Here is a 23,880-nt window from a genome sequence, read left to right on the forward strand (position 1 = left end):
CTAGGCTTACATGGAGCGTGTATGAGTGCAGGGGGCATGTCTGAGTGCAGAGCTCTCAGAATAAACATGCCCCTGTAATGTAGAACAGCAGAAAGTGGTAAGAAATGAACAAGATCTCTCATAGGTGTCCGCATATCCCCACCAACAGTTCCCCATGTGTACAAAAGCAACAGTACATAAAAATCAAATGAAATCCCTTTATTTTTTTTTTTTAAAAATCCGAGTACAGCTAACTGTAGGTGCGTGGGTGTGCCCATCGCTTAGCTACAGTTAAGACAGCTTAAAATGCTGAAGAGGATAACAAGGAAGATATATGCAAATGAAGCAGCACTAGTGTAGTGGGCAGAGCATTCATCTAATGAGCAGGCATTCCCGGTTCGAGTCACACTGCAGCACAGTCTATTTTACATGGCAAAGCATGTTATAACCAATATGTTTGTTGCAAAACCCACTAAATAACATATATTTATAAACTGGAGTACTGCAGGAAATGCACATGTGAAGTGTCAGTGTCGTAATGAATAAGGCACTAGTAAGCAGGTTTAAGCACAAATAAGCAGTAGTAAGCATATGTGAGCAAATGTAAGTGTGTTTACATGCGTTTGCATGGGGGTAAGCACTGCCTACACAGACTAAGAAATTTAGAAGCTAACTGAGTGTAAGAAACTGTAACTGGAAGTTAGCAGTGCTTAGCTCCATGCAAACTCATGCAAACCCACTTACAACTGCTTTAAAGTGCCTTAATCACTCTGTATCCAATGGCCCATGTTCTGCCCAGCAACAAAATAAACAGCCTCTGCAAGGCTCGAACCCAAGACTCTGTTCACTACAGTCACACTAGTTAAACACTAAGCCATCATAGTACTACATAAGCCTGAGGTTTCAACAAACAAATCCTCACCATAGGAAAATCAAACTGAACATGTGAAAGGAATCTATGTACAGTGTGATGTTGTATAACCTGCCACATAACATAAATATGTGAACTGGAGTACTGCAGTAAGGCCAGATGTGAGGTGTTATTGTAATAAAGTGTTGAAGTCCCCAGGACCCCATAAAGTGTACGTACACATGTAGCATGGATACCAGACACAGATATAACATGTAATGAATAATAAATCTATGCCAAAAAGAAAATATAATGCTATTAAATATTAAGCAATGCTAGCATTGCAATGCTCAGCTTGCCTGATGTAAGCAATGTGTAGGCTGTCTGATTCAATCTGCCCAGTGGTATACCCCTTTAAGCAGTGCCAACATTAGGTAAGCAGGTGTGTCCATAGCTTAGCCTTTTCAAAACCTTCAAATCACCAGAAAGTGCAGGAAACTGGGCGTATTTAAGCCCCACAGGCATAAGTACTTCTCATAACTGGTTGCAGCTCCCTACTGTAGGCAGAATGGCTGGAGTAGGGGAAGGCACTCGATTTAGAGCACAGCGCTGGGGCACCCAGGAGTCCAGGTTCATGGTATGGCTCCTGGTAAAACACCATGAGCAGAGACTACTGTAGAGCTAGTACCAGGGCTCTCAGTATAAATTGGAAGCCTGGGACAGTCTCACCCGTGACCTCAGCAGTGCCACTGGTATCTCCCGGACTGGTGAGCAGGTCAGGCATCACCATGCTGACCTGAAGCAGTGGAGGGGTGATCTCTTGGAGCAGTGGATCCAAAAATCAAGGCAGATGGCCGATGCCCCAGCACTGAGTAAGTACTCATTCTACTACATAGATAATGATTGCCTAGCTTGTGTATACTATGGAGAGGTAATGGCTAAATATCACTGTATTTCTCTAACAGCTGCCGATGAGTGGGCTGCGAACCAGCAAGCCCATGCTGCTAGGCTGCAAAGGCTGCATCACGAGGCAGGTTAGTAATAATCTTGCATGTACTGTCATAACAAATAAATATAACAGTTCTAGAAAGTGTTGTACCAGTATAGAAATGTATTATATATGGGATGTACTGAATAAACTAGATAATATGGCAGGAAGACTGTCATATAGGTTGTGTGTAAATAAAGGTGTAATATCTTGTGAATAAAAGTATAACCCCTGGAGTGCTTGTGTACATTCTGCTTTCATATGTTGTTGTAGTGTTGCATTCTATAAATAGTACCGTTGTATTAAGCAGTCTTACCCACACTGTTGAATGCAGATAAAATGTGTAGGAGGTTCAGTATAACAATGTTGGAAGTCCCAAGAGGTCAGTCATATTGTACAACTGAGGGAGACTTAGACAGAAAACATTGGAATGCTTCACACCAATTCTCTGATAGCACAGCGTACTGTGATGTCAACTGTAATATTTCTACCACACACAGCAGGGGTTTTAATCCCAGGAGTGGTAGTAAGTTGTATGCATAATCATACCCCACAACCGTACAGAGTCTGTGAGAATGTTCAGATAGAAAGCTGTATGCATAATTAGACTCAACAACTGTGCAGAATATGCTAGAATGTTCAGATAGTAAGCTGTAAACATAATCATAACCATCAACTGTACAGATTGTGGCAGAATGTTCAGGGAACAAGCTGTAGGCATAGTCATACCCCTCAACTGTTCTGATCTGTCCAGCATGTCCAGATAAATGGCCCATATCTGCTGCCTAGTAACCTGTTCCCCTGAAAAATCAGTGTGATGATCCAAGAAATGTAGGCAGCTTTTAATGACATATAACTGATAGTCAGACCTGAACATAGTCAGAGAATGTATATAAAAACAAACTTGTCATTGTAGCATCTCACCCAAAGTGTATGACAGCTATTCTCAAAATATGTCACATTAACATCTGCATCCTGTCAAGCCTTGACCAGAGTGTGTACAATAACAGATTGTTAGGTACGTGCATAACATCAACATGGAATCTGGGAGTATGTGTTGAATTTTTCAGGTAATGTTAACAAAGATTTCCTCCACAGCTATAACAGGTAAGAGGTGTAAACTGTAGGTACAACACAGTTCACTTATATACTTATCTACAAGCATGGAATCTGGGAGTATGTGTAGAATTTGTCAAGTAGTGTTAACAAAGTTCCCTCCACAGCTATAACAGGTAGGAGGTATAGACTGTAGGTGCAACACAGTTCATTCATATACCTGTATACAAGCATGGAGTCTGGGAGTATGTGTAGAATTTGTCAGGTAGTGTTAACAATATTTTCTCAAAAGCTATAACAGATAAGAGGTGTAGACTATATGTAAGACACAGTCCTCCTATATACTAAGCTACAAACATACCATTGTACAAAGTAAGGCCATTGGGTAGTGTAATAATACATGTAAGGGACAGATCACTGCAGTGACTAAGAAAGTTGTGAAAACTACAAGGATATATTAGTTGTTAATTGACCTCTCTCTCTCACCCCCACCATATGTGTAACAATAATCTAATTACACACCTAAATGGGTACGTGTACACGCCAAACTTTTGTTGGGACATAAGTCCTATTGGTTTATAAATATTCACATTTGGTTCTATGCATGTGGCATGTTATTATACTCCCATATTAGTAGCCTGTTGCCATCAATAAAACCTGCATGCTGTTGTAATGGCCACTGTTGTGCCATATATACATCTGTTTTGCTCACCCTGCAACTTTTGTAAATCTGGTGTCTTGGGTTAATGTGAATACCTATGCATGCTGTTATAACTAATCCTAAATGCTGTTGACTATTACTAACCAATATCTGTCCTAAAACTGCAACACCATAGCTCGTGTGGGAAGGCCGGTCCTAGTAGACCCACCTGTCCCACCTCAGCTGGCCATAGCACCGGGCACCAGCACGTCTGGGTCCCAGCCTAGGACCCCCTCCTCTGTTAGCCATGCACCACCTTTGGGTGGAACTGCCTCAGGGGATGAGTCTCGGCCCCCCTGTGGGAACGGGGGTGGAGAGGTACCTGTCACCTGCCATCAGGTCCGTACCGTGGTGAGTGGGGAGCTTGACAAGGTGAATTGAGACCAGCTTTGCCAGCTGGAGTGCCACATTGTGCAATTAGAGGGTGAGCATGCCCTTCCTACCCAGCCCCCAGCACAGCCACCTTTGGGGCCGTGAAGGTGTAGTGGTGACTGCCCATGGGTGGGGAACTCAGTCCCACTGTTTCCATTTGGGGGCTCATGGGCTTGCAACTTCCAAACACCCCTCCACATCCAAGGTGTTTACCCCCCAAATTTGTCATATACCACCCTTGTATTCATCTTGCTTGTCTTGTCTGTTAACCTACCCAACCTACCTTCCCAAATATACCTATTACCCCTCCCCAACATCCCACTCTCACCTGAAAAATAAAGGGCAATCTATTCCCACAAAAAAATATCACCCCATACATAGCTGTCCATTTTGCACACATGTCCACTGGGCACAAGTAATCCAGTATAACTGGCATCACAACAAATTATTGTTGTCCTCACTGCCATCCAGGGGTTTGAGTGTCCAAATGTACATCCAAATTCAGTGTATATGCACAGCTGTTGCTGTAGAAGAAATGGGCCGCTATGGACCTTCCCTAAACTCTTCCTGCACATCCCTGGCTATTTTCCCTACTGTATTTCCCTATTTGAGCCCCTTTTTTCACCACTTTCCTGTCAACCCCTTTTTCTTTTCTTTTAAAGAAATTAGCTCAGGGGTAAGCAGTTTTAAGCAGCAGTAAGCAGGTTTAAGCCTGTTTGTGCAGGGGTAAGCACTGCCTACACAGGTTAAGCAATTCAGAAGCTAACAGAGTATAAGAAACTGTAACCAGAAGGTAGCAGTGCTTAGCTCCATGCAAACCCACGCAAACCCGCCTACAACGGCTCTAAAGTTCCTTAATCACTCTGTATCCAACGGCCCGTGTTCTGCCCAGCAACAAAATAAACAGCCTCTGCAAGGTTTAAACCCAGGACCCTGCACACCATACACAAGTGATTTGCCACTAAGCCATGGCAGATATAGATAACCCTGATGTTTTCACAAACATATCATCCAGAACAATCATTCAACAGTACAGGAAATGTAGTAATATCATACCACACAACCTCTTAATGCAACAATTCTGGACAAAGTGTGCCACAATGTGGATACAAATAGGGATATATGTCAAATATTGTTCTTATACACTTAAAACATTGCTAGATAAACAGTTATATGTATTAAAATACACATTTTGAAGGAGATGAAGTCTGTAACACAAAGGTGCCGTCATTAGTTACTGACTTCAATCCTGAGATCATCCATGTCAATTGCCAAGAGAATCAGATACAGGCCAAAATTAGGAGCCAAACATGCATGGACATATGGACAATATATATCTGTAAATGTAAACAGATAGACAGTTATATATATATATATATATATATATATATATATATATTTATTTATTTATATATGTGTATGACTCACAACTAATCATATAACATCAATTGTATATAGATAGATAAATATATATATATATATATATATATATATATATATATATATATATATATAATAGATATATATATATATATATATATATATATATATATATATATATATATATATCTGGGTCTAGGACATATGTTCGACTAGCATCACGAATCACAAAACATTGAACACACATACATGAAAGTGCTTAACATCAAAAAGCGCTTCCGTGTATGTGTAGTTCAAAAAAAAAATCTACGTTTCTGCAAGGGGGGGGGGCTTCGCCCCCCTGTACCCCCCACACTCCCCTACTTTATTATTCTCACTCCAAGGTCACACTACAGTGGGGTAAAGGGAATTTTCCCTTACCCACACTGTAGTCCGATCTACGAAACAGGCACACATACACGGAAGCGCTTGCCGATTTTAAGTGCTTTCGTGTATGTGTGTTCAATGCTTTGTGATTCGGACATATGCTAGTCGAGCATGTGTTTGGATCCCATATATATATATATATATATATATATATATATATATATATATATATATATATATATATATAGGGGTTTACATATACAATTATGTAAATACACACACACACACACACACACACACATATATATATATATATATATATATATATATATATATATATATATATATATATATATAGATATATATAGATATATATCTATATCTATATATATAGACAGATAAAATGTGTATAGCATTTCCACATGGGAACAACATCCTGAACCACTCACTACAACATAACAGACCATTATGCACTGTTAATGGGGATGGGGACTCAAAAGATGATACCAGGTAATTAGTGCTATGTTACCTCCCTCCACAACCCTAACAGATATGCTGTGCAATCCAATATCCAACACATGCAGTTCTTGACCCATGTATGAGTTGCTCAGACCTGTTTCCATCTTTATGTCTTTCAGGGAAGATGTCTCATGCCAGATTACCAGCTTTCAGTGCTGCAGAAACTGAGGTAATCCTGACACACCTGATACAGCACTACCCGCTACTTTTCAGCAGGACATCCCATGATCAGCAGGAGAGGACCACCCTGTGGAATGATCTAGTCCACAGCGTCAATGATGCCAGCCTGCATAACCGCAGTTATGAGCAGGTCCGGCATCTTTGTAGCAACCTGCTTAACCATGTACGTCGGCTTGCAGCTGCCATACGGGGGGATCACCTCACAACGGGGGGGGTGTATGCCATCCATCCACCACTGACTCGTGTGGAGGAACTTCTCAGCAGCCTTGTGGCACCTGCCTGCCTGTAGAACCAACAACTGACAGGGAGCATTGTAGAGGTGGGTGCCACCAAAACAGTGGCTGGGGACCGTGCAGGTAAGGCCCCAGGGCACATCATTAGACCACTGTTGTGTATACATCCACATCTGTACAGGTAGATCATGCATATCTGAGATGTCATATGCATAGTCTGTTGCTGTGTAGTAATAATAAACAGTTGTGCATAAGCTGTAGTATTGTGGACGTCTACTGTTTATGCACCATAATGCTACACCCACCCTTTATGAATGCCACAGCTGTGGCCACTGACATCAACTATCTCACACTATTCTGTAGGTCTCTCCAGGATACTACCAAGGCAGCAGCCTGTAGCTGGTGAGTATGGTTTATGTTCATGCTTGCCAATACACTGGGCATGTAATAGCTATGGTATATTCCATGCACACATCTAACACATCTACCCATACTGCATGCTGTACATGTTCACATTTTGTTGCTGTGAAATGCACTGCATCACCGTGGAGACCATGATGAGGTATTGGAAGGGTACATCAGACACATGCAAGATAGCTAACATCCTATCATTGTGAAATGTGGCCACAGGGATGAGAAGACTGGTGGGACACACGGCCTACAGTAGGGACATGTGTGAAACAACACCCTCATATGGTACTACAACAGTAAATATAAAAAACAAGTAATCTCCGTGGTATCCCCGAAGTCTCAAACCAACCCACTAAAGGGTAGTGGGTCTAAAAACAAAACAGTGTAAGAAACTTCTCTGTGTGGAAGATTTTCAGTCCATATATTTCTGGTTAATCACTGTATATTAATCAGATCAGACAATAGTAGTAGAAGTAGTGAAAGTAAACTCGTCAAGTCAAAAAGTAATAATAGAAAATATATAATTCTACAGCATTACTAAGTATTCGAAAGTAATCCAAGCAAGGCAGGCAGTCTGTTTCCAGTCGAAAATCCTTTATTAAGTAGACAGACAAGTGATCCAAGTAAAACAAAAATAGAGTAATAATTTCCTCACAAGCTTTCTAAATATATATGTACTTTTTATCAGGCATGGGAGTGGTTTATTGTGCTGTAAAACAAAGTGTTATTGGTACACATGTTAAATTCACATCCCTTCCCCCATCAGTGTGACATTCGAGCTGGTCCTGCCCTACCTAGTAGCTGTCATAATAATATATAGCCCTAATGTACTTTAATGGTACATCTTATTTAACCAAATTATTAAGTAGATTATTAAGTCTGTGATTTTATACAAGGCAATATACTACATGGCTGGAAATATATCAACCTTTGCTCATTTTGCGATCAAAAATTATATATAAATATATACATATACATTTTGCATGTAAAAATCAGTTTCTATTTTCATAACCTACTGTTAACAAAGATCGCTTTCGTCCTTCTAGACTTCTTCAGGTCTGTGTAGAAGAACCCTAAAAACTTATATAATTGTATAACTAGTTAGTATTGTTATTACCATCGTTTTGAATAAAGTGGAAAAAGAGAACCAGAAAAAAAAAAAAAAAAAAAAAATATATATATATGTATGATGATGGAAACAAAATATACACTTAAATTTCAAATGATTTAAAATGGTATTTAAAACCAATTTGTAGAAAAAAAATAAAATAAAATACAATTAGTCATGTAAACAATATGGCAATTTTCTACGTTCCAGTGCACTTTTAATTGAACAGTAGTAGTTTAGTCCAGGCTTTCTAAAAGAGTTCAGCTTTAATTGCCACATGAGTTCATGTTTCTCCAGAATATTCGGGATGTCTCCTTCAAGATCACCCATGTCTATCTGATCCAGGATCTGGAACTTAAAACCTGTGTGTCTTTTATGAAGAGAAAGGTGTTTGGCTAGTGCATTATTTTTACATCCAGAGTGGATTTCTGACAGATGACATGAAATCCTTCGCTTGAGTTTATTTACAGTCTTGCCCACATATAATGCATCACATTCATTGCACTGTGCCCTGTAAATTACTTTTTTAGTGTTACAGTCACCCCCTGCACTGGTTTTAATGATCTTCTTTAAATAAGGGCAATAAAAACTATCACCTTGCTGTATAAATATACAAAATGTACAATTAGTTTCACATCTTTTAGTGCTTTTCTCACATGGTCTAGGTTTAAATTCAACAAAACTTCTAATATTCCTGGCCTTCCTATAAACAAATGATGGGGCTCCACCTAAGATGTTAATCAGAAACGGGTTTCCTGTGACAATGTCCCAGATTTCTTCAATAATATTTTTGATACTGTGATAATCCAAAGTGTATGTCAGGATGCAGCTATTTTTGCATTTGTTATTCTCTGTGGGATTACTTAACATTTTTCTACTGGGGAAGTTGAGTGAAGGTGCTTCAGTCCTTTTCAGTTCTATAATGGGTTCCAGGATGTTTTTTAACATTTGACTTTCATAGCCTCTCACTAGAAAATCATTCTCTAAGTTGTTCAGGTTTCTCAAAAATGGTTCCATCTCTGTGGTAATTCCAGCTAATCTATAGCCTTGGGATTTCACTACATTATACTTGGTTTTTGTAGGATGTAGACTTTTACTGTGGAGTAATACATTAACCCTCATTGGTTTTATGAATAGATCAGTGGTGATTCTGTTATTGTTGGCGTCCTTGGAAATCTGCATATCTAAGAAAGTGGTTGAAGTACAGCTATGGGAAGAGGTAAACTTCAGGAAGGGGGTTGTTTGATTGATGTAAGTGATAAAATCTCCAAGCTGCATGGTGTCACCTTCCCACACAATAAAGACATTGTCAATAAAACGTAAATAGCATGTGATATGCTACATATAGTCTGTGTTGTTTAACACAAAGTCCTCCTCCCATTTGCCCAGGGCTATGTTAGCTATGCTGGGAGCCATGGCAGCCCCCATTGCTATACCAGTTTTTTGTTTGTAGTGTTTGCCATTGAAAGTAAAGAAATTGAAGTCCAGTACAAGATTAATGAGCTTGCTTAACGTTTGCAGTTGTGCCTGTGTACCCTGATTATGTTTCTTAAAAGACTCCATAGCTGCTGTTATACAGTAATTGTGAGGGAGCACTGTGTACAAGGATTCCACATCAATAGTTACCAAAATACTGTCAGCTTCCACTGTAATGTTTTTTATTTTCTTCAAAAAATCCATTGAATCTCTTATGTATGATTTATTCTTTTCTGCTAGAGGTTTCAGCAAGTAATCAAGGTAAATGGCTGTGGCTTCAGTAAGGGAACCTCCACTTGCTACCACCGGTCTATAAGGTGGGTCTTCTCTGTTCTTTTGTGGCTTTGGTATTCCAAAAAAGTAAGGTAAACGTGAGCATGGGCTCCATAAATAATTATAAAGATTTTCAGTGATAAGTTTTTCATCCCATAATGTGGTGAGATTAGTGTTCCATAAATCATATGCTCTTTTTATGCCAGCCATGGCAAATAACTCATAAAATCTGTTATCCTCCAGCATGTTCTCTATCTTTTGGTTGTAGCTAGTGGTATCAGTCACAAGTATACCGCCTCCCTTGTCTGCCTTCATTACAAGCCTGGATTTATCATTGCCTAGCTCAAGCAATGCTTTTCTTTCTCCCTGTGTTGTTATAAAGTTTTTTTCTTTGGAGGTTTTTTAAGCAGTTTCCTGATATCCATCTCACATTTCACTTCGAAGGCAGCTAGTGTTTGATGTAGTGGTGGACAATAGCTGCTAGGCCTTTTTATAGTTTCATCAATAGGCTTATTTTCAGTGTCATTACTTTTGCCATGAAACTGTACCCTTAAGTTGAGCTTCCTCACAAACATTTTAAGGTCTATCAGTACTTGAGCAACTTCACTCCTACAGCTTGGTACAAAAGTAAGTCCTTTGGACAACACACTTTTTTCCTCTTCAGTCAGTGCTTTAACAAAGTGGATCCAGATAAGTGGAGCACCTGTTATTTTGGTACCTGTTGTTGTTGTTATTGTACCTGTTATTGTGGCTGTTTCCTCTGTCTGAGCCTGGGACCTGGGTTGTAGTCGGTGTTCCAGTCGGGATTGCCAAGATATTGTATTTCCCTCACCCCTGTCCACTGTTTGGTTCTCCTGTCTCCCTGGGAGTTTGTGAATAGAGTATGAGATCTCTGGAATTCCTCCTCTGCTTTCTGGAATCTCGGTGGGTTGTAGTAGTATTCCTCACTGTGGCTGTGGTATGGGGGGACTTGGTAAGAGGGACAAGCTCTGGGGCTCTGGTGGTGGTCGTCGTTCTTGTTCTGGTACTGGTGCTGGCTTTGGTATGTTGTGGTGGTTGATGTCTGTGCTGTCGATATTGGTCTTCCTGAAGAAACTGGTCTCTGTGATGGTGCTGCTGCTCCTGGTAGCTGGATTGTCTGTGGTCCCAGTTGTCCTGGTAGTCCTGTAATTCATCCTGTAGAACTCTCTGTTGGTTCTGGTTGCTGCTGTGGCTTATGTTCCTGTCCTGATCCTTCTGTGATGTCAAAGGCTTCTGCGGAGTGTTGATAGCCAGAGGGGATTGGGATTGTGGGGAATGAGATGTTGGAGGGGCAGTCTCCTGGTGGTCCTGTATTGTGCCCCTGTCTGGTTTTGTGTGAGGATCTCCCCTGGGAAAATCCTGTTGAGATCTGTTGGCACGGTTATATTTTCCCTTATATCCCCTGTAATAACTAAAACCTTGTCTGTTGTTGGTTCTCCTGTTGTTGTTGATATTATTATTGTACCTCCTAGTAAGTCTCCCAGGATAATCTTTGTCCACTTGATCTCTTTTGATTTTTTTAATCTTTCTTTCTTTAATGGACTGCTCATATCCTTTCACTCTTTCTTTATGAAGCTCAAATTCAGCATCTAGGTTATTGTGGTTCTCATTTTCCAATGTTGTTTTTAAAGATGTGATGTCAGCCTTTGTAGCTTCCTGCACACTAAGGTTGTTCCTTACTAGCAGACAAATAAGTTTGTAGCTGGCAACCTCTAAAATATCTTCCCATTCCTTATAAAGTGAATCATTCATATTTTTCCACATTGGTATTTTGTTCAATCTAAGTCCCCGGGGTAGTCTCTTCTTATCTATGCTTTGTTGTAAATAAATGTGTTCCCAGTAGAGACCCTGCATGCGTTTCAGTTGCTTTTCTAGTTTAGAAAAAGTCTCTGAATTCATATCTTCTAGGCATAAAAACATTACAGTGGAAGCTGACAGTATTTTGGTAACTATTGATGTGGAATCCTTGTACACAGTGCTCCCTCACAATTACTGTATAACAGCAGCTATGGAGTCTTTTAAGAAACATAATCAGAGTACACAGGCACAACTGCAAACGTTAAGCAAGCTCATTAATCTTGTACTGGACTTCAATTTCTTTACTTTCAATGGCAAACACTACAAACAAAAAACTGGTATAGCAATGGGGGCTGCCATGGCTCCCAGCATAGCTAACATAGCCCTGGGCAAATGGGAGGAGGACTTTGTGTTAAACAACACAGACTACATGCAGCATATCACATGCTATTTACGTTTTATTGACAATGTCTTTATTGTGTGGGAAGGTGACACCCACGGCCGGCCTTAGGCATAGGCGAACTAGGCGACCGCCTAGGGCGTTGTACAGGCCGGCTTTGAAAAGGGCGCAATTTTTAACTATTTATTTATTTATTTTAGTTAACATTAGTATCACTTTTGATCTCTTCTCGGCACCCTGTTCAAGGCGCCTGAACCACTGGGAGAGGGGGAGGGCGAGTCTCCTCCCACTTACAGTTGCAGATTGGCCAGCAGGCTTTAACGTCATGCGTGATACAAGAGTTTTCTCCTTTGTGTGTGCATCATGACGCTAACATGGATTTAAATACGTTCTTAAGTTCCGCGCGGATTTTAAGCCAGCAGTTATTTTAAATGATGATTTAAGTCCATGTGTTTGCATGTGGCCGTTTGGTTTAGAAAGAAGGTAAGTGCGTGTAACTTAAATAATTTGTTTGTGTATGAGAGAGAGAATGTGCATGTGTGTGTAATTTAAATTGTTTGTGTATGAGAGAGAAAGCGTGTGTGTGTGTATTGAATTCACATCTTTAAAAATGGCACTGTTTCTTTATGCATCTAGATGTTGATACAGTAAATTCATCAACTATTTCTTCGTTTTCTCAACATTGAGCTAGCACTTTTCCTTATGTTTTGCTAAGTTAACCACGTCCTCAGTACTGTAGTTAACCACGTTCTCAGCACTGTATAATGCGCAAGGAAGGTTTTTTTTTTTTTAATTTCACAATTCACCTATTTATAGTGATAGCCACCCTTTGGCTTATGCATATTATCAAGTCTTACTTTTTGTAACCATCAGCACTGCAATTTCTTGTTTATGTTGCATTTTTGGTGTGGGTAATCAATTCACAAGATCTTTGAAACAGTCCACTTGCAAGTTTAACAAACAGAAAAGCATTGTGTTACTTTGTCTGTTTAAGTGCATGTATTTATTTATTTATTTGCATTAAAGTTAAAAAGGAACTGTTTCTGTGGTTTATACACAGCTGATTACCTCAGTATAGCTGATAAACTATCTACTATTGTTCTTTCAGACCAAGATAAACTGTGCCCCTTAAATTCAGACAGAGTAAGACTACAGTCTTGCAATTGGCTGACACCTGGATTAAGATGATGTTACTGACTAAAGGCAAAGCTAGAGAAGTCAAAACAGTATTCCTACTCTTCAGGTGAAGAAGAACTTTTTTTTTCCTTCAGAAATAAATTCTGTGACAAAAGATCAGGCATGTTATGGTGAGCTGGATTCAAGTAGCTGTCTGTAGTGACAGACTTGTCTGTGATGGGAGGGAGGAGCAGCACATCACTGCAGTTTCTGGGTTTGAGGGGGTCACAAAAGTATAATAAAAGCACATTCTAATGGAGACTTGCAGGGCTGTTTGTAGGCATTTAACAATAAGGATTTGATAGGTCTTGCCAAAGTAAAGAAAATACATGCAGGTATAAGGATATCAGTGCTGTCTGTGTGCAAGGTACTGTACTTTCTAGGGACAAGTGGACTAAGGGCATAGCAATGAAAACATTTTCTTTTAAGATCAGTCTGCAGAGACTTAACCTGGCAACAAAACAATTTCATAAAAATCTAAACCTGTCCTGGGTGAAAGATATCAAGATAAAATGTAAAGTATAGCCCTTCACCCAGCCATCTGAGACAACATTTTCAAAATATGGTTCAATGATGCATTGAATCCTGCACAAAATAGTGGTCAATCTCCTATGCAACACAGAATGCAATATTTTGACTGCTGGTTTGTCATTTGTGGTTTTCACATTTGACAGATTTCAGAAAGATAATTTACAAAACTATTGGCAAGGTCCAAGAAACCAAGCTCAGATGAACCAGAACCAAGTTTACTCAGTTTAGAAGTAGCTGATCTCATTAAATCTTCTTCTTTTATCCTTAATGCTGGAAAATGGAATATAATTTGGGGATCCAAGAAAAATGGTTTCCTGCTGAATTTGCCAAGACCAGCATCTTGAATGTCGGCTGTAACTGCAAAAAGTGGAATTTATAAACTGGTGTTTTTTTACATGTAGCTGTGCTCCCTGCCTTTTTTCTGATTACATATAATTGCTATGTGTATAACGGAACCCAGTTATTCTGTATTGCTGGAGCTGAACAATATTAGGCTATCTTCTTTATGTTTTGCTTTTAATGTAAGTCTTGAGACAATACTGTTTTGATAAGCACATGCTTTGTTTATGAACAGCAATTATTAGCAAAGATGAATGACATGAGAGATGAGATAGAATTAATATTAAGCATATTAAGCATATGCTTGTGAAACTAGGTTTGTGTTATGCAGTTCTGTTTGCTGATTAAATAAGTTTATATGGAACAGCAGCAACCCCCTTAGAGTGCAGTCAAATCATGTAAAGCTTCAACAGGTTCAGGTGATGTAGAGTATTGTTCTTTTTAATTTATAAGTGATTACCAGTGCATGACAGCATAATGGATAAGAATATTACCAGGCAATGGTGCCAGTTAATTGCTATTAAAGGCTTTTGCTACTGATATTTGTTTACTAGAGAAGCAAATTATGTTTATTTGCCATATTGTTACAATATATAGTTTAATTAAATAAACCCAATTAATACCAATGTTTTATCTTTATTTTGTGTTTTAACTTTCCTGTTAAATGTTAAATGTACAATAATGATCCACATGTTTTATCACCACGGCTTTAATAATATAGTGGCAGCATATGCTTTTTGAGGATTCAAAACAGCAAGCTTGTATGCAGAAGAGAAAATGATAGCGTACTTATAGATTACATATTTTGGTTGCTTCTTTTCTTTGTTTACTTCTAATGCAGCTTAATATGTTTCAGAACAAAGAACTCTCTGTATCACTTAAAATTCTGATTTGGACTTATGTTTTTTATTAGCCAACTGATTTAGGACACTCTCAGATGAGACTTGCAATGTCCTTTTTTTTTTTTTTTTTTTTTTTTTTTTTTTTTAATTGAGTCTTTCTCCTCTCACCTTCTGACTTATGGAGGCTTTCTTTGCAAGGTAATTGCAGGCTACCTGTAGGTCCCAGCTACTTTATTGGTGTATTTATCTGTTCCTAATAAAGTTTCAGTAAAGGGTGTGATTATTCCTTTAGTTCTACTCCCACTGAAATGGTAGTATTTATGTAACAGGCACATGATTACACATGATTGTTGCCCTCTCTAGACAGGAACATTATTAAGAACTGCAATCTGAGCACAACCTAGTAGCTGTGTGATGTTCATCACATGGATCACTTGGGCAGTAGTCATAAACCTACAGAGCTTTGCACCCTTCCAACTTCAGATGCCAGCCCATTTTAAGATGTTCTTGCCGCAGTGTAGTTTGTGTCTTGCATGTAAAGCATCATCAGTCCAGCAGTTTGACTTGTTTTCCTAGGGTTGGCAAGTAAGTGCCCCATTTTGAAAATTGTTTTTTTTCTTCCTTTCCTTATTGTGGTACTTGTCCTATTTTAGTTGTGGGTTAGGGTCAGATGCCTTACATATATTTAGAGTATGGTCACTCTGCACAAGATTCTACAATATTTTTGTAGAAGGCACATATCCCACAAAGACTTCTACTCTGATTGTATTTTTGTTGGGTCCCATTCACAACATTGCTTCCTAGGAGATCTATGATAATTTTAGCAAATGCCCATATGATAATGAGCATACCTCTCAACTGTCCAGATTTTTGCCTCATATTTTTGACCTATTCTTCATACAATTTGTGGTTTTCTGGCAAATCATTCAGGATTGAATTAACTAAATGTCATACATTTGAGTTTGTCTTCATGCCCTTCAGAAAATGCCTGCTAATAAAATGGTGTTATTTTAGCAACTTTCTAAGATTACAAGAGCAATATTTATAATCTGTCCCTCTTTTGCCACCCCCCACTCTTTCAGGCTTTTTCCAGCGTTATTGTACTAAGAGATTGAAAGGTATGGAGGCATGTATGTAATGCTCTGCTTGCTGATTATTTGGTGCATTTTAAGGGGGGATAGGGGTTTTGCATTCCTGAGTGTGTCCTCTTTTTATAAGATGCCTAGTAACTATGAACTTGTTGTCAGTTTCTTATTTATTCCCTATTGCAATTTTACCAGTTCACCATTTTTTTTGTGTAACGTAGGAAAGTAATTCTTCAAGGGTGGCAGGCAGTGAATTGGTAGATGAAACACTGAAATGTAAAATTGTTTGCCAGTAACAGACTGTTCATTATTAAAAAAATCTCTTTAATGTAGAATTATTCGGATGAACTTTACTTCTGCAGAGATTGTGCTTATTGACTTGTGGATTGTAATGACAGAACTTTGAGTGGCCTTTTATAGGTTCATAGATTAGTACTAAGCTAACTGTCCTTGTGAGCCATTTTAAGCCTAGCCAATTATCTCTTGTAAGACTCAAACCCTGCACCTTGTGTTTGTAAGGCAAACACCATAACCATGAGGCCACACTCCCATCCCCTCTTCATAGTTAAAATGTTTTGAAATGGGCAAGTTTGTCATTACTGGGTCATGCATTTTGTTTTATTGCTTACTGGAAAAATGTTCAAAACTACAAATTTAAAAAAACACACTAACAAGTGGTGCTTTATTATACAAGTAATGTAATTTAATACAATCAGGAAGGTGAATCAAAGAACACAAACATGTATGCATGGCCCTAAAAATGTGTGCAAGGAAGCCGTTTTGAAAATAGCCCAAAAGTAAACTTAAGCCTCCACTGGTCAGATGCATTTTTTATGAATGTGGATTTTCATGCCGTTTCAATGGCAGAAAAGTTTATTGCTCATGCTAAGTCTGTTTTCATTGTGAGACTGTATTGTTTAGCAAATATCTGTGTTTGTGCTATTCAAGCTTAAGCTACTGTACATATGGAGGAGGGAGGTTGCTATTCTACTTTCACTGAGCTGTAAGGTTCACTCGCCTACCCCAAAGTAAATTAAAATGTTTAGATTAATTTAAGCATCTCTTCGAAATAAGGCATGTGAGCTTCAATTTTCTGAGGATGTGACTTTTATACTAAAATATATGTGAAGGGGCAACTGATAAAGCAGGTTTATTAAAGGAAAATTCCACTGTCCTTCACTTTCAGTTTAACTGCATCACAAGGTATCTTTTCTTCATATGCATTTAAATGAAGGAAATGGCTGGAGTGGCTTTCCTGGGGAGTGACCGATCTATGGGTGTGGCTTATAGGGGTGTTTCATGAGCACGGTATGGGTGGGTCTTAAGGGGCGCCAGAGTTCTACTTCGCCTAGGGCACCAGTTCAGCTAAGGCCGGCCCTGGTGACACCATGCAGCTTGGAGATTTTATCACTTACATCAATCAAACAACCCCCTTCCTGAAGTTTACCTCATCCCATAGCTGTACTTCAACCACTTTCTTAGATATGCAGATTTCCAAGGACACCAACAATAACAGAATCACCACTGATCTATTCAGAAAACCAACGAGGGTTAACTTATTACTCCACAGTAAAAGTCTACATCCTACAAAAAACAAGTATAATGTAGTGAAATCCCAAGGCCATAGATTAGCTCGAATTACCACAGAGATGGAACCATTTTTGAGAAACCTGAACAACTTAGAGAATGATTTTCTAGTGAGAGACTATGAAAGTCAGATGTTAAAAAACATCCTGGAACCCATTATAGAACTGAAAAGGACTGAAGCACCTTCACTCAACTTCCCCAGTAGAAAAATGTTAAGTAATCCCACAGAGAATAACAAACACAAAAATAGCTGCATCCTGACATACACTTTGGATTATCACAGTATCAAAAATATTATTGAAGAAAACTGGGACATTGTCACAGGAAACCCTTTTCTGATTAACATCTTAGGAGAAGCCCCATCATTTGTTTATTGGAAGGCCAGGAATATTAGAAGTGTTGTTGAATTTAAACCTAGACCATGTGAGAAAAGCACTAAAAGATGTGCAACTAATTGCACATTTTGTATATTTATACAGCAAGGTGATAGTTTTTATTGCCCTTATTTAAAGAAGATCATTAAAACCAGTGCAGGGGGTGACTGTAACACTAAAAAAGTAATTTACAGGGCACAGTGCAATGAATGTGATGCATTCTATGTGGGCAAGACTATAAATAAACTCAAGCGAAGGATTTCATGTCATCTGTCAGAAATCCGCTCTGGATGTAAAAATAATGCACTAGCCAAACACCTTTCTCTTCATAAAAGGCACAGGTTTTAAGTTCCAGATCCTGGATCGCATAGACATGGGTGATCTTGAAGGAGACATCCCGAATATTCTGGAGAAACATGAACTCGTGGCAATTAAAGCTGAACTATTTTAGAAAGCCTGGACTAAACTACTACTGTTCAATTAAAAGTGCACTGGAACTTAGAAATTGCCACATTGTTTACATGACTAATTGTATTTTATTTTATTTTTTTTCTACAAATTGGTTTTAAATACCATTTTAAATCATTTGAAATTTAAATGTATATTTTGTTTCCATCATCATACATATATATATATATATATATATATATATATATATATATATATATATATATATATATATATATTTTTTTTTTTTGTTTCTGGTTCTCTTTTTTCCACTTTATTCAAAATGATGGTAATAACAATACTAACTAATTATACAATTATATAGGTTTTTAGGGTTCTTGTACACAGACCTGAAGAAGTCTAGAAGGTCGAAAGTGATCTTTGTTAACAATAGGTTATGAAAATAGAAACTGATTTTTACATGCAAAATGTATATGTATATATTTATATATAATTTTTGATCACAAAATGAACTAAGGTTGATATATTTTCAGCCATGTAGTATATTGCCTTGTATAAAATCACAGACTTAATAATCTACTTAATAATTTGGTTAAATAAGATGTACCATTAAAGTACATTAGGGCTATATATTATTATGACAGCTACTAGGTAGGGCAGGACCACAGAATGTCACACTGATGGGGGAAGGAATGTGAATTTAACATGTGTACCAATAACACTTTGTTTTACAGCACAATAAACCACTCCCATGCCTGATAAAAAGTAAATATGTATTTAGAAAGCTTGTGAGGAAATTATTACTCTATTTTTGTTTTACTTGGATCGCTTGTCTGTGTACTTAATAAAGGATTTTCGACTGGAAACAGACTGCCTGCCTTGCTTGGATTACTTTTGAATACTTAGTAATGCTGTAGAATTATATATTTTCTATTATTACTTTTTGACTTGACGAGTTTACGTTCGCTACTTCTACTACTATTGTCTGATCTGATTAATATACAGTGATTAACTAGAAATATATGGACTGAAAATCTTCCACACAGTGAAGTTTCTTACACTGTTTTGTTTTTAGACAACAGTAAATATACCTGTATTACAATAGCAACCATTACAGATTGACAATATGGCATAACATAGTACTGTGGTCCACATAATTAGCTGGTAGTAGGCTGTGGCACGTAGTGTCCCATTTTTGGGACACTGCAAACTGACACGTGTAGGCCATAGTTGTCAAGTATCTTCAAAAAGGCTGGAGGTGGGAAGGGTGCGTCATCATGACACAGCAGTGCACTGCAGCAGGGATCCTACGTATGCTAAGAATGGCTGTATATGCACACAATCAGGTTCAGTAACTGTGACAGATATAACCCTAACTCCACAGCAATAGTAATGGTAGTATGTGAACTCCAAGGGATGTGCACATGAGTAGACCTTGCAACCATGCAGATTTGTGGGACATGTGTAGGGCACCCCCCCCCCATAGCCATGGTAAGGTCTGGCGGTTGTCAGTGTAATAGTCTTGTATTGGTCATGCATGCACCGCTGATGTTGTGATCTGTAAACCAGACATCAGGCATTTGCAAATGACATCTGTCCACATATCATCCCAGGTATGTGTCACTCAAACACATAGGGGCTGTGAGCATCGGAGCTGACATAACTGACACAGTATTACACATGCTGCAATTGTTTGTACACCTGTGAGGTATAGTGCACAGTACAAGGCAGGGTGCAGAACAGATCCGAAGTGACACTGTGTACATGGGTGCAGTGTTATCAAGAGGAAGGCCATCACCTGCCAACACAGCCCATGCATGACACACATGTATACTGGCGCTAAAATGAAGTCACTATAGCTGTAGTGTATGCTGTTGAGTACCATATGTAATGCATGCTGACAGAAGGGTAGTGGGAGAACTGTGTGTAAAAAAGTTGTGCAACTTCACATGTAGGTGTGTGTGTGTGTGTGTGTGTGTGTGTGTGTGTGTGTGTGTGTGGGGGGTATTTATTGTGTCTGTAAGTGTAATCTGTTAGAGTGGAGTGTGGTCAATGCATGTCAGATGTGTGTGTACATGTGTGTCTGTTTGTGTGGGTTTCCATGTATGCACAGGTGATTGTGGGGTTGATCACATGGCAGGACCTCTCCTTGGGATTGTTCCATACATGGACATGGAGTGACACATGAGACACCAGGAAAACTGGTCTGATATGTGATCACAGGACAGCTGATAGTATAACAAGGTCTGTAGCATGGAACATGCATTGGAGGGAAAGTACACACCAGGTATACACATCATATTGCCATCAGCAGATAGATAACTGACTACTCACATATGAAGCACTACTGATGCAATGAGGAATTACCAGAGCACACCAGTGAGTGTATCCAGATATTACTGTTGTCCACATGATAGGTTGATTGTGCAGCAGATGTGGCATGGACTGAGCAAGACTGTAGTATGAGACTCTGGTGTGTGAAATATGTTGTGAATGTAGTAGCCCCTACCATATAGGGGCCAAGTACACGATGTCCAGACATACACAGGGTTAACACTGGATGACAGCAGTGGGGCCATGTACAACCTACTCCACTCAAGTCAGGGAGGTGATGGAGTAGCTGGTCATGTGTTTTGATCACACGTGTAGACATGGAGAGGAATGATATGTTAATGGGTAGTATTAATGAGTGTATGTTAGCAAGTGCCATGCAGGATGGGGAACATATGTAACTGAATGTGGGACTGTCTGTAAACCCAGGGACAGGGAGGAAGTAAGATGGACTGTCAGTGAGTGTGGGTGTACATGTGTGTGTGTGTGTTTGTGTGTGTGTGTGTGTGTGTGTGTGTGTGTGTGTGTGTGTGTGTGTGTGTGTGTGTGTGTGTGTGTGTGTGTGTGTGTGTACTGTTATGCAATGCTGTACAGGTCTTAAAGTGCATGGTTGTTTCCCCCACAGGTGGCAAATTGAGTCAGGGTCCCTCCTGCATGCAATCTGAGGTTGGTGTCCGTACAGACACCGATGATGATGATGATGGTACTGTTGAGGCACAGGTGGGGTTGTCAGAGGCCAACACTGTGCCATCATTTGTCATCACCCTCCTAGCCACCCCAAGCATGTACACAGTTACCGTGCCCATACACACCCCATCACCAGTGGCCATAGCAGAGGGACAGTTGACGGTTGGTGCCAGTGCCCAGGAGAGTGTGGTTTCCATGCCAGCTGTGTTGGGTCACAGTCGGCATAGCCAGATGTCCAGCAGGGCACTACATAGGCAGATGTACTGTGGTGCTCATGGGAGGGCCACTGCTCATCATGCCCCTGGCAAAGGAGCCACAACTGGGACCACCAGGTGCATGTTTCAGGCTGTCATGGAGGCACAGGCATGTATGGAAATGCACACCAGACAGGGCCTAAGGCTGCAGAGGGCTGCTTTCTCATCTGTAAGTGACAACATCTGTGAACTTGCTGCTGCCCTCCATGAACAGAATGAGATCATGGATAGACGGTGGGGTGAGATGGTGGGCCTCCTCGACCATGGTTTGTCTGTGCTTGAAAACTCAGTAAGGGTGGTGTGACAGCTGTGTGGAAGTAGGCCAGAAACACCAGCAGCTGGCTGTCGATATTGACCTGCTAGAATGCCAAGCCATTTCTGTAGTGGCAGTACCAGCCCCAGCACATCACTGGGGGTCCTGTCCACACCACAGCAGGCCTCGTGCATGTGGCCTTGGCCAATCCCAGGTGGGACATGGTTCCAGCAGATATCTGTCATCAACAGGGGAGAGTAGCACATCAAGGTCTGTACCTGCACGTGCCCATGAAACCCCAGGCAGGCACAGTCAGCATGTCCATGGCTGGAGGCGGAGAATTGCACAACTTGCCAGGTATTGTCTGCAGCTGTCCAAAAACACCTGTATAGGGCAGCTACATGGCAGAACTGTGTGCATGCATACCCACACACTATGCAAAAACACCTAGGGCAACCCCATACCAACACACACCACATCACCATGCCCCAATCAAAAAAATTAACCCCCTCACCCACAAACATGGTGTCAAATGTATGGACCACCCTCAGCCTCTGGCAAACCAGCAACACACCCTGTGCATATGATGATACCTGTGCCACATCCCTGTCATCCATAACATTGATGCAAGCTAATATGGTTCTGATGCACGCGGTGACTGTAATAGAGTGCAGCAATGTACTGCAGTGTAAGATGTTGTCCAGGGTAATGTGTAATGCATACATGTCAGGTAGTGTAGCCATCCAGCTATGATTCATTTCAGCTATTAGTAACACTAGATGATTGTGATCTCCATAATGCTATCCTTCCATGTGTTGTAGGTGTACACGTGTCAGCAGGAGGATGGTCTGCAGTCATATTTCACAAGGGTTATGGCACTGTGGTGACACCATGGCTGGGACATATCCGGTGTACAGTTGCACACATGTCACAGGTTTTTATAACAGTTATTTCTGTGCCACATTGACAGGTGACCCACTGGGACATGTATAATCTGCAACCTTATGTCAACCCCTCCACATACACACACACACACACACACATGCTTACTTGGCAATACTGTAATTAGACCCCTACCTAGGTATGTAGTGCTACTGCACTGTGTGGCTTTCATTGCACACACCACACAACATTTAGGGTGAGGTGTGTACCAGATTACATGTTACATGCAGAACATCTACAGACATACAATATGGTAATGGGGGATGTAATGGTTGTATATGGAAAATACATAGTGTGTCATACCATCATATGTATATTGACAGACACATACCAGGCAGACACACATCTTAGAGACCTGGGTTTATTGGTGCTAACTAACTAGTCCATGTGTCCAGTGTGTTACAGGTAGGCTGCACACATCACATGTGTAACTGAGATGTATTGTGGTATCAGTTACTTGTATGGTTGATGGTGACAGTGGTCACCAGAAAGTGATACGTGGGACATATACTGGGTGTACCATGGTGTAATGACAGTGTACACAGCACCCACATCTCCAGTGGATATTGTATGCACTGGAACCCATTATGACACTCTGACATACTCACTATCACACAATGCCCACAACAGCAATACAACTCATTGTATATCACAACAGTGGTACTACAGGGATATGCATCTAATGCACATGTCACAGGCATAGTAGGGTGTTGCATTGCCATGCTTCACCTATGGGCAGTGTCAACACTATCTGTACTACTGTGTGGCAATGTGTAGTGTAATAGGAGCATGTGGCCTCAGAATGGTGTACCCTACAGATATGCAGACATGCAAACATACACACACTCGGCAGACGTCAATGGGTTTCCCATGCCTATCAACCCATTTGCACAACACTGTTGTGCTGGTACTGCAAGGCACATGTAGCCATTGGGGAGAGGAGTGTAACAGGGTACATGTCA

This window comes from Protopterus annectens, chromosome 4.part0 (assembly GCF_019279795.1).
Source record: "Protopterus annectens isolate FY-2018-M chromosome 4.part0, PAN1.0, whole genome shotgun sequence".
Lineage (NCBI taxonomy): Eukaryota > Metazoa > Chordata > Ceratodontiformes > Protopteridae > Protopterus > Protopterus annectens.